Source organism: Pinus tabuliformis, chromosome 1_2 (assembly GCF_031772625.1).
Source record: "Pinus tabuliformis cultivar Carrire ecotype Pingquan chromosome 1_2, CPIR1, whole genome shotgun sequence".
NCBI classification, from domain to species: Eukaryota; Viridiplantae; Streptophyta; class Pinopsida; order Pinales; family Pinaceae; genus Pinus; species Pinus tabuliformis.
This window is the reverse complement of record NC_142298.1, coordinates 520,882,706-520,895,771: the sequence shown is the minus strand read 5'-3', so window position 1 is coordinate 520,895,771 and position 13,066 is coordinate 520,882,706. Positions and strand designations below refer to the sequence as shown.

General features: G+C 39.7%; 1 protein-coding gene across 1 annotated transcript in view; it reads left to right on the top strand.

Moving 5' to 3' along the window:
• Window positions 1-13,066, top strand: part of SS1 (glycogen/starch synthase, ADP-glucose type) — a 217,422-nt gene that overhangs the window by 160,410 nt on the left and 43,946 nt on the right. The gene's annotated exons all lie outside the window — the stretch shown is intronic.

Below are 13,066 nucleotides of genomic sequence, written 5' to 3'. Positions count from 1 at the left end.
TGTTAGAGATAGAGTACACACCAAAACCTAGATGTCAAATGACCCTCGATATCAGTTATATTTATATTTCAACAATCTTACTTTTATGAACTTCTTCCATTGAATAGCATTAAAGGTTGACTTTGCCAAACTCTATACAGGATTCTTAGAATGATATAATCCCTCTTTGGGCTAATTTTATGACCTTGTAATCATCCCACATGCTTGGATTGTGATACATTTTCAATAGAACTACGGTGTAGTGCTATTAGCTATCATAGAAAGCATCATTATTTTCCTACGCTTGAGATGGGAATACTCTTTGGATGGAGTGATATTAATCTCTAGGTATCAAGGCAACCAAGGTGGCGAGAATCCTGGCATACATGGTATGAGTTAAAAGATTTTACACTACTACTGTGATGAATTTTCTGTTTGGTTAAATATCTCTAACTATCCATTTCATGGAATTATTTCTTTCAAAAGGACAATAGAAAGTACAGGAAACAATGGTCATCTTCACAGAAGCAGCTTCCCATGGTAAAATATCTTTGAATATAAAACTGGGCATAAAGTATAAAACTGTTATATGCCCTAGTAAATCTTCTATGTATGTTTTGGAGGATATAGTTCTATAGCGACTTTATTTACTGATTTATCAAGCAACATTTCAAGTTGAGATCTGGATATGGTACTAAAATAGTAAAACATATAATTTAATTTAATTTGTGACAACATATATGTTGACAATTGTAGCTTGGATAGGAACTTCTGCACAGGTTTTGTGTCAAAAGTGTATGAAGTTGTCCAAACTTCAAAGTCCTTTCTATTTTGTGATTTACTTTATTAAAATAAATTATCAAAGTGAAGAGCCTTTTAATTTTAAGCTATGAAAAGTCTAGTAAAGTATAATTTAATTACACTAGTGATTTAGATAAATCTCTGCCATTGATCTCAAGTGAGATTGAGATTTAATCTCATCCATTGATTTCACTGAGAGATTAGGGTTTTGAATATTTAGTGACCAACTGAAAATTATAAAGAGAAAAGTGAAAGGAAATGACATAGAGTGGATTTTTCATAATGACAGTTTTGTCCAAAAACAATTTTGTATGAAGGTGAAGAAAGCAGCCAAAGAGAACGGAGAAGCAGAGAAGAAGCAGAGCAGCATGAAGAAGAACAGTCCAGCAGACTTGCAGGTTGCAGATCTAGAGTGCAGAAGGCTGTACAGACAGATCTGTACAGGTCCGTACAGTCGTACGGAACCCTACAGCCTTAAGAACGAGCCATACAGTTGTATGGATGCGGCTGTACAATAGTCCTGCAGGCTTATTTCTGCAATTCTCTATTCCAGCATACAGAATAATCCTCAGTTTGAGGAGCCCTTGTAAATTTTGAGAAAGTGAATGAAAAAGTGATTTGAAGGGCTGAAAAAATTGTGTATTTGAAAAATTGTTTTTGCTTCTGCTGATTTATTTTCCACCCATTGTGTGATTAATTCTATGATCAGAATTTTCTGATTATTAGAAATCAGCAAGTTTTACTTGAGATCATAGGGAAATTCTTCACCTAGGGTTTGGATAGAAAATTTAACATTGGTATCAGAGCTGGTTTCTGATTGAAGCTTCCAAGTATTACAACAGCAGATCTATTAGATTTGAAAACCAGCAGTTATTTTTTTACTGGGTGCTTGAAGGACTAAGTACATTTGCAGGGCAGTTTGTTTAGATACAGGCATGTCTTAGATTTGAGGACAGGTTAAATGGAGCCTCAAATTTCTTGTCATGGAAAGCTAGGGTTACATTTCTATTGGAGGAAAACGATCTTTGGGATATCATTGAGCATACAGTTCCATTGCCGACAAATCTGTAGCAGTTGGCAGCCAAAAAAGGAGGTTAAAGCCAAGCGGGTGATCTTAGATGCAGGGAAGGATCATTTGATTCCTCACATTTCGAGAAGAGTACAACCAAAGAGATGTTCAATGCCCTCGGAAGGCTCTAATAGAGTGAGAACATTAACAAGAAGATAATCTTGAGAAATAAGCTTAGATCTATAGAGATCTCCAGATTTGACACAGTTACTAGTTACCTCATGAAGATCACTTAGATTCGTGATCAGCTTGCGGCGGTTGCGGAGAAGCTGGAGGACACTGAGCTAGTGAACATGATGTTGAATGGTTTCCCGAGTTTTGGGGTGTTGAGAAATCAATGTGCTTATGAGTGAGGGTTGATTTCTATTAATTTTAGGCAACAATGGTATGTTCTATGCTTTAGAGCAATTTTACTTCAATTTCTTTATTAGCCCAGTACCAATATTCAGATTAGCAATCACATCAACATGATAGTAAAATGCAGATAGAACATAAACATAAATAGTAGAAAACAAGCCAAGACAAGATGACACAAGATGTGGCACCAACCAGGGACAAACCCCAATGTGGGGAAACCCTTGATCAAATCTTCTTTTAGTCTTCAATAGTTCAACAAAGAGAGACAGTACAATTTACAAATCTGATAATTTATAACAGCAGCAAAAGAACCCTAACCAGAAAAGTCAACGCTGGTCAACAGGGCAGATTTGACCCTCAGCAAATCGGTCAACTTCAGTCAACTTCAACCTCCAAACATAAATATAAAACAACCCTCAAAACAGTGAAATTCAGCCCAGTCAAAGTCTGGTCAAACAACCCAGAAATTCGGTCTACTTAAATTTTGGCCTCCTAAAATTTCGCTCTCCTGAAATTTCGAATGTGTGGAGAGAGAGGCCCAAAAATCTATACTCAATCAATGAGGAGAGAGAGAGAAGTGTGAAGATGAGTGTGTCCAAATCAGTGTTTTAAAAACTGGCCGGTCTGAACCGGTCACTGGTCATACCGACCGGTTAGCTAGCCCACTAGGTCAAACCGGCAGAAAAACCTGGTGTGACCCTCCATTTCACCAAAAAAGTGGACAAACCGGTCCTAACCGGCCGGTTTATTGTCAGGGCAACTATAAATCCCCAAAAATGCATTTTTATGAGTTTTGAAGCTATTTTGAGGGAAATTTGGGGTTGTTTTCCTCCAAAAATAGTCCCTCCGAGAAAAACATGCCTACCCTCCCATTTTCTTGACACATCTCAACCCTAACAATGTTGGCAATTAATGGTAATGTTAAATTCTTAAAGTAAAAGTGACAATTTAATTTTTGTCACTTTTACTTAAATTTTTAACATTACCATGAAATGACTCAGGATGTTTGAGAGTGGTTTCGACCTCATTGGATTTCATATGGAGAAACTAGAATTTTAGATTTCACTCAAAATTCAGCAGACTTAATGGTTTTCAGGATTTCATGGTTTGGGGGTTTGCAATGTTTCCATTTGATTCTATCATGCGTGAGGGTATGAGATTGGCATTTGATCAAGAGCATGAAGCCCTTTAAGAACCTTGATCGTGGTGCCATGTTACTTGGGAGCGGGAGCGGGAGTGGGGAGCGGGAGCGACCATTTTCAGAAGCTCCCGGTTTGGGAGCGAATCCCGGAGCGATTTTTTAAAAATATATATATATTTTTTATATTTTTTAATTTTTGATACATATATGTCAACAAAAACATGTAGAATGATGAATTAGATATAAAAAACATAAAAAAGCATAGATTGAACCATATAACAATAATCATCTAGAAGTTATAATCTTCATCAACCACGTCCGCAAGTTAGTAACATAGTAACATACAACATATTGAGTCTCATGATTCATCAATCTTAAAGTTTCAAGCTTTCGAAATTCAATAAATAACATTTATCATCATTGATCACCAAAGTTGTACTTGTAAGCTAAGTGTAACCATTACAACAAATAATATCTAACATGAAATGAAATGTTATAAAATGAAATGAAATGAAACAACTTTCAACTTTCATGAAGCATCATATTCATAAATCATTACTAATGAGTTATAATTGCCAACTTCAAACTTAAATTGTCATATATTGTTTAAAAAAATATCATAATAAATATGAAAGAGTCAATAGTTATAAAAGCTACTAGAAACTAGAAAAGAGAAGTAAATCTATTATCTATTTCTTATGCTTGGGCCTCTTGCCACCACAAGAAATGTCTAATTTTTTAGTCTTGTTGCAAAATCAGGATCTTTGTCATTAATATCCAGAGGTATCTTTGTCATTACCTTTGTATCTGTATAGGGATCTTTGTCATTAATATCACCCTCTAAGCATTAACATAAGATAGAACAAGCATAGCATTTCAAGTCAAGATTTTGTTTGAGTGATGCGTACATTTTTAGAAGGGTCATGATGGAGGAGTTCGACAACCAATGTCACTAACATCAAGGTACATAGAGGGATTGGTACTCTTGATTAAATACGAGTTCCATACCCTAATACATGACAAAATTCAATGGAAACATTGCAATCCCCCAATCCTGAAATCCTGAAAAACTGATAAGTCTGCTGGATTTTGAATGAAAGCTAAAATTCTACTTTCTCCATATGAAATCCAATGAGGACAAAACCACTCTCAAACATCCTGAGTCATTTCATGGTAATGTTAAAAATTTAAGTAAAAGGATGAAAATGAAAATTAAAGAAAATGTCACTTTTACTTTAAGAATTTAACATTACCATGAATAGCATATCAATACTAGGGCCTAGACTTGATCATTAAGCTGCCCCACTCAAAAACTATTTGTTTCTTTCAAAAAAAATTGCATTTCGAACATTACTACAAAAAAAAAAATGCAAAAAAGGCAAAACGCTCCCGAAAACGCTCCCAAAAAGGCAGGGAGCGAAATTTTTTTTAGGGAGCGCGCTCCCGAAATCGCTCCCTTTTCAGGAGCGATTTTGGGAGCGCGCTCCCAACCCGCTCCCGAGTCGCTCCCGCCCGGAGCGCGGATTGGGAGCGAGAGCGAGGGGGGGGGGGGGCGCTCCCCCGCAACTATGTCGTGGTGGCATTGATTGAACTTTGTTGATGTTGGTGGCACTGATTGTTGAACTCCTCTACCATGGCCTTAACAAGAATGCACCCTTCACTCAAAGCAAAACAATTGGTTAGGCATGCTAATCTTTTTCTACCACATTATAAGGTTGAGGAGATGAACCCTTCACTCAAACCAAAATCATTGGTTAGGCATGTTAAACCTTTTCAATTTCTATCATGTTATAAGGTTGAGCAATCCAAGTCTGAAGACTTTGAGCTAGATGATGTTCATGTATCTCTTGTTGATGATGTTTATGTATTTCTAGTAGTGTTGAATCAATGATGAGTTTCATGAGTGACCATATTGATTAGTGATTTGTAGTTTTGATGTCTATTTTTGCTACTACTACTAAAGTTGTAGAGGAGTTTTAGGAGTCCTCAAACTCGGAGGCATATTATTTATGTAGCTCATGTTGATGATATTTTGTCTAGTAGTGGTGATGAGTTTGATCATGATGAGGAGTGATCATGTTGTTGATCACTGATATGTAGACTTGTAGTAGTTCAGTGACCCCATAGCTTAGAGCATTGTTTTCAAACTCTAGAGGCCATTTAGAGCCTCATTGATTATGTATTTTGTTGCGGATATGTATTGCACTCGATGCCATTTTGATATATTCACCTTTACATGGTATATAGATGAGAAAACCTTGCATATTTTGTTTCTATTGGCTTGGAATCATGGTTTTAAATCTTAAAAATAGTTTTTTTTTCATTAAAAATTAATTATTTAATGTATTTTTTTAAACCGGTTCGTTTAGACCTAACCAGTCCCGGTTCGAAACCCGGTTCATTAGGTGGACCGGTCTGGTCACTGGTTCCGGTTTTTAAAACATTGGTCCAAATGAGGCTAGGTCACCTTCTATTTATATGCAACGTTGAGGATGAATAGACGTGACTATTGGGCTTCTGAGCCTACATAAGTTTGCTGGCCGACCTTGACAATTTGACCATAATCAAAATAAATTCATAACTTCATTTGTACATGTCAGAATCGGATGATCTTTAGATCAATCCTACACCTTTCGGAGAGAGGAATCCAAGAAAAATATTAGCTATCATAAATAAGATGACCCATGTGCAGTTTGGCCCTAGTTGCCAATTTTAACAATTTCTCTTTGCATAGTAATTATTTGTGACTTCGTTGGCTTGTTATTTTCTTTAATATGTTCTTTTTATCAAACAATTACCAAAAACATAAATATGAAGAACACAAAAAGACAATGAACACAAGATATAGGCTCCAAGCTAGGGCAAAACCCCTCCAAGGGGAAAACCCAAAATTCTCTTCTTCTTATAGAATCAGATCAAAGTGAGAAATCCGAGACCCAAATCCAACCTCCAAGAAGCGAAGTCAAACCCTTCAAATCATAGAAATATCATCAATCTCAATCAAGCATCAATTCCAGCTTTTATGTCACAGGAAGCTCAGGTAATTTTGCCATCAAGAAACTCGCACATGTAGCCGAGGAAGCTTAGGCTATTTTTTATAGGATTCTTGCATCATCTACCACCATTTGTCACAGGAAGGCTCACATTATCTATCACAAGAAAGCTCGCAACATTTCAGATCATCCTTCATAGAAAATTCGCACTTCATTTTAGATGTATAACCTTAGGACCTCGCACTCCTTCACAAAGATATAACCTCTAAAATTCACATCCCTTTCTGTCTCAGAACTTGTCACAAAAGCACTGAATTGCTGGCCGAATTGGAAGAGGATGTATGCCAATATATAGTTGTTCCAACATGCAAAAAGACACATCCTTTCAATGAGCCGACTTGTCATCCAAGAGGGATGACATGGCTTCTTGAGGTGACTTTTTCCAAGTTACATTTTCAAAAATTCTTTTTCTTTTTCTTTACAATAGGTCCAAATAGGACTTTGACTCTTTGACTCAACAAATCCTAGAAGCACGAAGAACATGCTTATCTATTGAGATAATGATTTCTTTTCTATTTTTCTTCTTTTTTCTTTTTACATAAAATTCATAATGATACAAGTGTAATGAAAAATTATGAAGACCGAAACTAGTTACAATTTCTAACACTCCCTCTTGACTAGGGAGGTATTCATAATTCCACAACCGGTACAAGGATACTCTCAAATTGAAATATTCTCATAAGAAGAGTTAGATTGAGAAGCCATCTTTAAGCATCAACATCATAACAAATATTGTCAAACTGCAAAATAGCAAGGCCTTGACTAACAAGCTCTAACTCTCCACAAGATTAGAGCACAATGCTTGGAGGCATACATATGGACACCACCATAGCCTCTCAAGGCACATACCCCATCCAGATGTTCATCAGTATGTCGTTCTAGGACTATTCTTATTTTGGATTCCTAATCCTCAAAGAATATCGGTCCTCTTCGACCACTCTTGTCTTGGTTACCCTAGCCAATCCTCAAAGAGTGTTGGTCAACAAGACTACTTCCTATCTCGGATTCCTAATCCTCAAGGAGTACTAGTCCCAGATGCTTATCCAATTCTCCATTCTTCCTCCCAATGCCTTCACTAGACGTACGACTGTTAGTCTTGGCTTAGTGCATGACAAATGGAGAATACGGTGTCCAAAATCACTCCCTCTCAACCAGGGAGGAGATCCTTACTCCTTAAGCATGGAGGAGATTTCTTACTCCCTCTCAATAAGGGAGATATCATCACAATCCTTAGCTGGTCTCATACTTCATCAATACAACAACTATGTAATGTTCCTAAATAGGAATACAAGTGATATAAAACAAATAATCTGGACCCAGGTGAGAAATGGCTGAACCGATGACTGCTCCAACTGCTGCACCAATCTGCATTGCGCTGCCCAGAAAATGCCTTTTCTGCTAAGTTCGCGTGGCTGGAAAGTCCACTTCCTGTGCTCAGAAAATAATAAGTTTTGAGCCCTGGACTCCTTGGCCTAAACCTAGAAAAACCCATGAAGGAATTTCGCTGGTTTAGACTTCTGAAATTCGACCCCCAAGGAGCTTGACTTTAGCTGCAATTGCAAAACTCGGCCTGCTGGAATCTGCCTGTAAATCCTCCTGGAAAATGTCTCACAGCGCTGGGTTGACCCCTACTACAAATCCCCTGACTTCACGGATGGGCTTCCGGGTTGTAGCACCTGCTCCTAAGCCCCATGAAAATGCTGGACTGGCCCTCTGTGCTATATCCAAGCCCAGTAGTTCGAACTGCTGGGATGCTGGCTCTGCTGGCTCCAAACTCCCAAGAAATGTTGGCCTACTGCTGCTCTCCCAATCCTTTGTCTCTCCCGACAAATTGCTGATCAATGGTGGCTCCAACTCCTCCTGCGTATTCTCCAAATAGCCCAGAAATACGCACTCCCTGTATGTGGCTGAATGGTAGTGCTATAACACACTCCTAAATCTCCTGAAATGCTTATGGAGCTGCCTCCCTAGGGCACACACGGAAGGTCACCCGAAGGAAAGGTTGAATCTCCCGCTTGAGAGATTCGTGGCTAAACAACAGTGGACTCAGCTAAACAGCAGAGCTAACAATCAAGTAATTTCGATTTGCAAGGTGTAAGAATCCCTCCAAATGAGAGCTTCCTCTTACTTTTATCTCCTTGGGCCTTCCTTGTCTCATGTGGGCCCCTCCATCCAACTATTCGAATTCCCTCCAAGCCATTCGAATGACCTAGTTCGAATTCACATGTGGGTGGCCCCCACATTCCACTAGTAGCCAAATAAAGTCGAATTTCCTCCTAAGTCCCTAATTCAAAAATGCTAGGTTCTTTTCCTTAGCCAAAATTGTGCAAAATTGTGTCGCAACAACCTGTTACAAATGTATTTGAGAAGGGACATGACAGTCCTCCCCTCCCAAATGTTGCTTGTCCTCAAGCAACCTCAAAGCTGGGTGCTCCAAAATATGCTCACCCTCCCAGGTGGCATCCTCATCTGGCAAGTTCTTCCAACGCACCAAGAACTCCTTGAGGGTCCTGCTCCTCATTTTCCTTTCCTTGCTCTCCAAGATGGCCTCAGGTTCCAAAACCAAGTGGCTGTCATCATCCAGTGGGGGTAAATCTGTTGCTGCTGTCACTTGTTGTCCCAACACCTTTTTAAGGCATGAGACATGAAATACATTGTGGATCCTGCTCCTCGGAGGCAGCTCTAGCTCATAGGCCACCTCCCCAACTCGTTTGATCACCCGGTATGGCCCATAGAAGCGGGGTTGTAGCTTCTCGGCCCCCTTCTGCTTCAGTGTGGACTGCTTGTAAGGCTGTAACTGGAGGTACACCAAGCCCCCCTCCTCGAAATGCCTCTCTGTCTTGTGTCAGTCTGCGTACATCTTTTGCTGGTTTTGGGCTGTCACCAAGTTATCCTTGAGAGTCTTGAGGATGTCTTGGCTCTCTTGGACCCAATCTTTGGCCTTTGGGGCCCGACTGTCTCCAAAAACAATGTCAGCAAAAGATAATGCATCATATCCATACAAAGCACGGAAATGAGTCATAACAATGGACATGTGGTGGGTGGTGTTGTAGCAGTACTCGCTACATTTCTGTACGGGGTTAAAACCTACATTTGGTATCGGCTCTGTTTTGGCTTCAAGGGGACGCCTTTGCTACTAAGGGGTTTCGCTCGGGCCTGTGGTAGACCCTGTTCAGTGGGAGATCTGCGGGATCAATTCTGGTGGTGAAAGAAGATGGCAAGCAGTGGAAAGATAGAGATTGAGAAATTTAATGGTCAGAGTTTTGAGTTATGGAAACTCAAGATGGAGGATCTGTTGGTGGATAAAGATCAGTGGATCGCGGTAGATCTAGGTACTAAACAACCGGGAGTGTCCGATGAAGAATGGAAGAAGTTGGATCGGAAGGCAAAGAGCACAATACGATTGTGTGTCTTAGATTCAATATTGCTGAATGTATCAGGGGAAGCTACAGCGAAGGCTTTGCGGGACAAGTTAGGGACTTTGTACCAATCTAAATCTCTAGTGAATAAACTGTTCCTATGAAAAAAGTTGTATAATCTGAGGATGAAAGATGGAGACTTGGTGACAGAGCATTCGAATGCATTTAATACTGTGGTAAGTCAGTTATCGTCTGTTGATATCAAAATTTCAGATGAAGATAAGTGCATTAGTTTGTTGTGTTCTCTACCAGATTTGTGGGATAGTCTGGTTATTGCAATAGGTAGTAATGCAACTGCCTTGCAGTTTGATGAAATAGTCTCATCCTTGCTGACGGAGGAGATGAGACGGAAAAATATGGAGAGCCAGAATGGTGATGCCTTGTCTATACGAGGATGGTCCCAGAACAGAAACAAAAATAAGTCATTGAGTGGGAGATCTAAATCTAGAGGGAGATCTAAATCTCCAAGAAAACCTGTAAAGGTGGTGTGCTGGAAATGCGGAAAGGAAGGGCACTACAAAAGGGACTGTAAATCTAAAGCTCCTGATAAAGGAAAGGGATCTGATGATGCTCCTTCTGCAGAGGCGAAAACCACCTCAGATGAAGGTGGGGATGTGTACTTGGCTTCTTCAAGTACACATGTAGATCATGAGGCATGGTTGATTGACTCAGGTGCATCCTTTCACTTCACTCCCCATAGATACTGGTTTTGTGAGTATGAGAAATACGATGGTGGTGATGTCTTCTTAGGGGATGATAGGAAGGCTAGAATCGTTGGTCGCAGAAAAGTAAAGTTGAAGTTGCAAGTTGGAAGGGTTAGAACACTTCCGGGTGTTCTGCATATTCTTGCATTAGCCAGAAATCTGATTTCTATAAGCAAGCTGGATGATGCAGGTGTAAAAACAGTGTTCGAGAAGGATACCTACAAGATGGTTCGGGGAGCACTAGTATTGATGTAGGGAGTTCGGATTGGAACTCTGTACAAGCTGCAAGGTAGCACTGTTGTTGATGGGTGCAACAGTTCCGTGGTTCTTGAAAGTGGAGCAGAAAATCAAGTGGTCTCTGGAGAGAAGACCATGTTGTGGCATCAAAGGCTTGGACATATTGGAGAGAAGGGCCTTCGAATACTTCATGGTAAAGGTATGGTAGAAGGTATGAGTAATAGCTCTCTGGATTTTGATTTCTGTGAAAATTGTATATATGGGAAGCAGAATCGGGTGAGTTTTCCCTCTAGTGGTAAGAGGGCAAAATAGATATTAAAGCTTGTGCACAGTGATGTGTTTGGACCTGTGAAGGTTCTATCACTAGGTAAGTCTGTGTACTATGTATCATTTGTAGATGACTTCTCAAGGAATACATGGATATATTTCCGTAAGAAGAAATCTGAAGTCTTTGACAGGTTTAAAGAATTTAAGGCTCTAGTGGAAAACCAAACAGAGAAAAGATAAAGGTGCTAAGGACAGATAACGGTGGAGAGTTTTGTAGTAAGGAATTTGAAGAATTCTGTAAGAAGTGTGGTATAACACGACAGAAGGCTACTCCATATACACCTCAGCAAAATGGAGTTGCAGAAAGAATGAACAAGACGTTGATGGAAAGGGCAAGAAGCATGCTCAGTGGTGTCGGGTTAGGATAGGAATTCTGGGCGGAGGCGGTGGAGACAGCATGTTACCTGGTCAGTGGATCACTTTCATTAGCATTAGAGGATAAGACTCCACAAGAGGTATGCACTGGTAAGAAACCCTCTCTTTCACATCTGAGGGTATTTGGATGTGATGCATATGTACATGTTCCAAAGGAGAAACGAACCAAGTTGGATAGTAAATTTGAAAAGTGCATCTTTATTGTGTATAATGATGGTTTAAAGGGTTATAAGCTTTGGAACCCAGTAACAAGGAAGGTTGTGTACAACCGAGATGTGGTGTTCAGAGAGGTGAAAGATGTTATTTAACATGAAATCCAACCAAAGGAACCTGAGAAGATAGAGTTTGAGCTAAAGGAGGAAGAATCAGACTCTATAGCAGAGGAGGAATCAGAAGATGAAGAGCCACAAACTCCAGGTGTGAGAAGATCAATTCGAGAAAGAAGGCAGCCAGAAAGGTATAGTCCATTTGCTTTCTGTTCAAATTTTGCTTTATCTATTACTGATGATGATCCCAGCACTGTGAAGGAAGCAATAGATTCAGAGGATGGAAAACTCTGGAAAGAGGCCATGATTGATGAAATGGCATCTTTGCACAAAAACGAGGCTTGGAATCTGGTGGAGTTGCCCGCTGAACGGAAACCCATTGGCAACAAATGGGTGTTCAAAAAGAAGACAAATGCAGAAGGAAAGGTACAAAGCTCGGTTGGTAGCAAAAGGTTATTCCTAGGTGCCGGGAATTGATTTTGGTGATATTTTTTATCCTGTTGCCAAGGTAACTTCTATTAGATTACTTTTATCTGTTGCTGCTGCTTTTGATTTTGAGGTAGAACAGATGGATGTGAAGACAACATTTTTTCACGGGGATCTGGAAGCAGAGATCTACATGAAGCAACCTGAAGGCTTTGCGGTGAAGGGTAAGAAAGAACTGGTATGCAAGTTAAAGAAGTCTTTGTATGGGTTAAAACAGTCACCAAGGATGTGGTATCAGAAATTTGATACATTTATACAGGGACTTGGCTTCACTAGAAGCAAAGCAGATCACTGTGTGTATTTTTAAATTAATTGGTGACTGTATTATTTATTTGGTCTTGTATGTGGATGATATGTTGCTGGTTGGAAATGACAAAGAAATTATCTAGGATTTGAAGATCCATTTGTCCTCCAAATTCGACATGAAAGATCTTGGTGTTGCAAACTATATTTTGCGCATGGAAATTAAAAGAGATCGGACAAAGAGGAAGCTCTAGTTAAACCAGAGGAAGTATGTCGAGACAATATTGCAGAGGTTTAATATGCAGGATAGTAAACCGATGAAGGTTCCTATTCCTGTAGGTGTAAAGTTATCTGCTGAACAATGTCCCAAGACACAAGAAGAGGAAGAGGACATGTCCCGTGTTCCATATGCAAGTGCAGTCGGTAGCCTGATGTATGCGATGGTCTGTACTAGACCAGACATTGCACATGCAGTGGGAGTATTGAGCAAGTTTATGTCAAAACCAGGGAAGGAGCACTTGACAACAGTGAAGTTGGTTTTCAGGTATTTGTGTGGCACTAGTGATTATGGTTTGTGCTACCAAGGAAGACCAGGGTTGGACAGAGTGT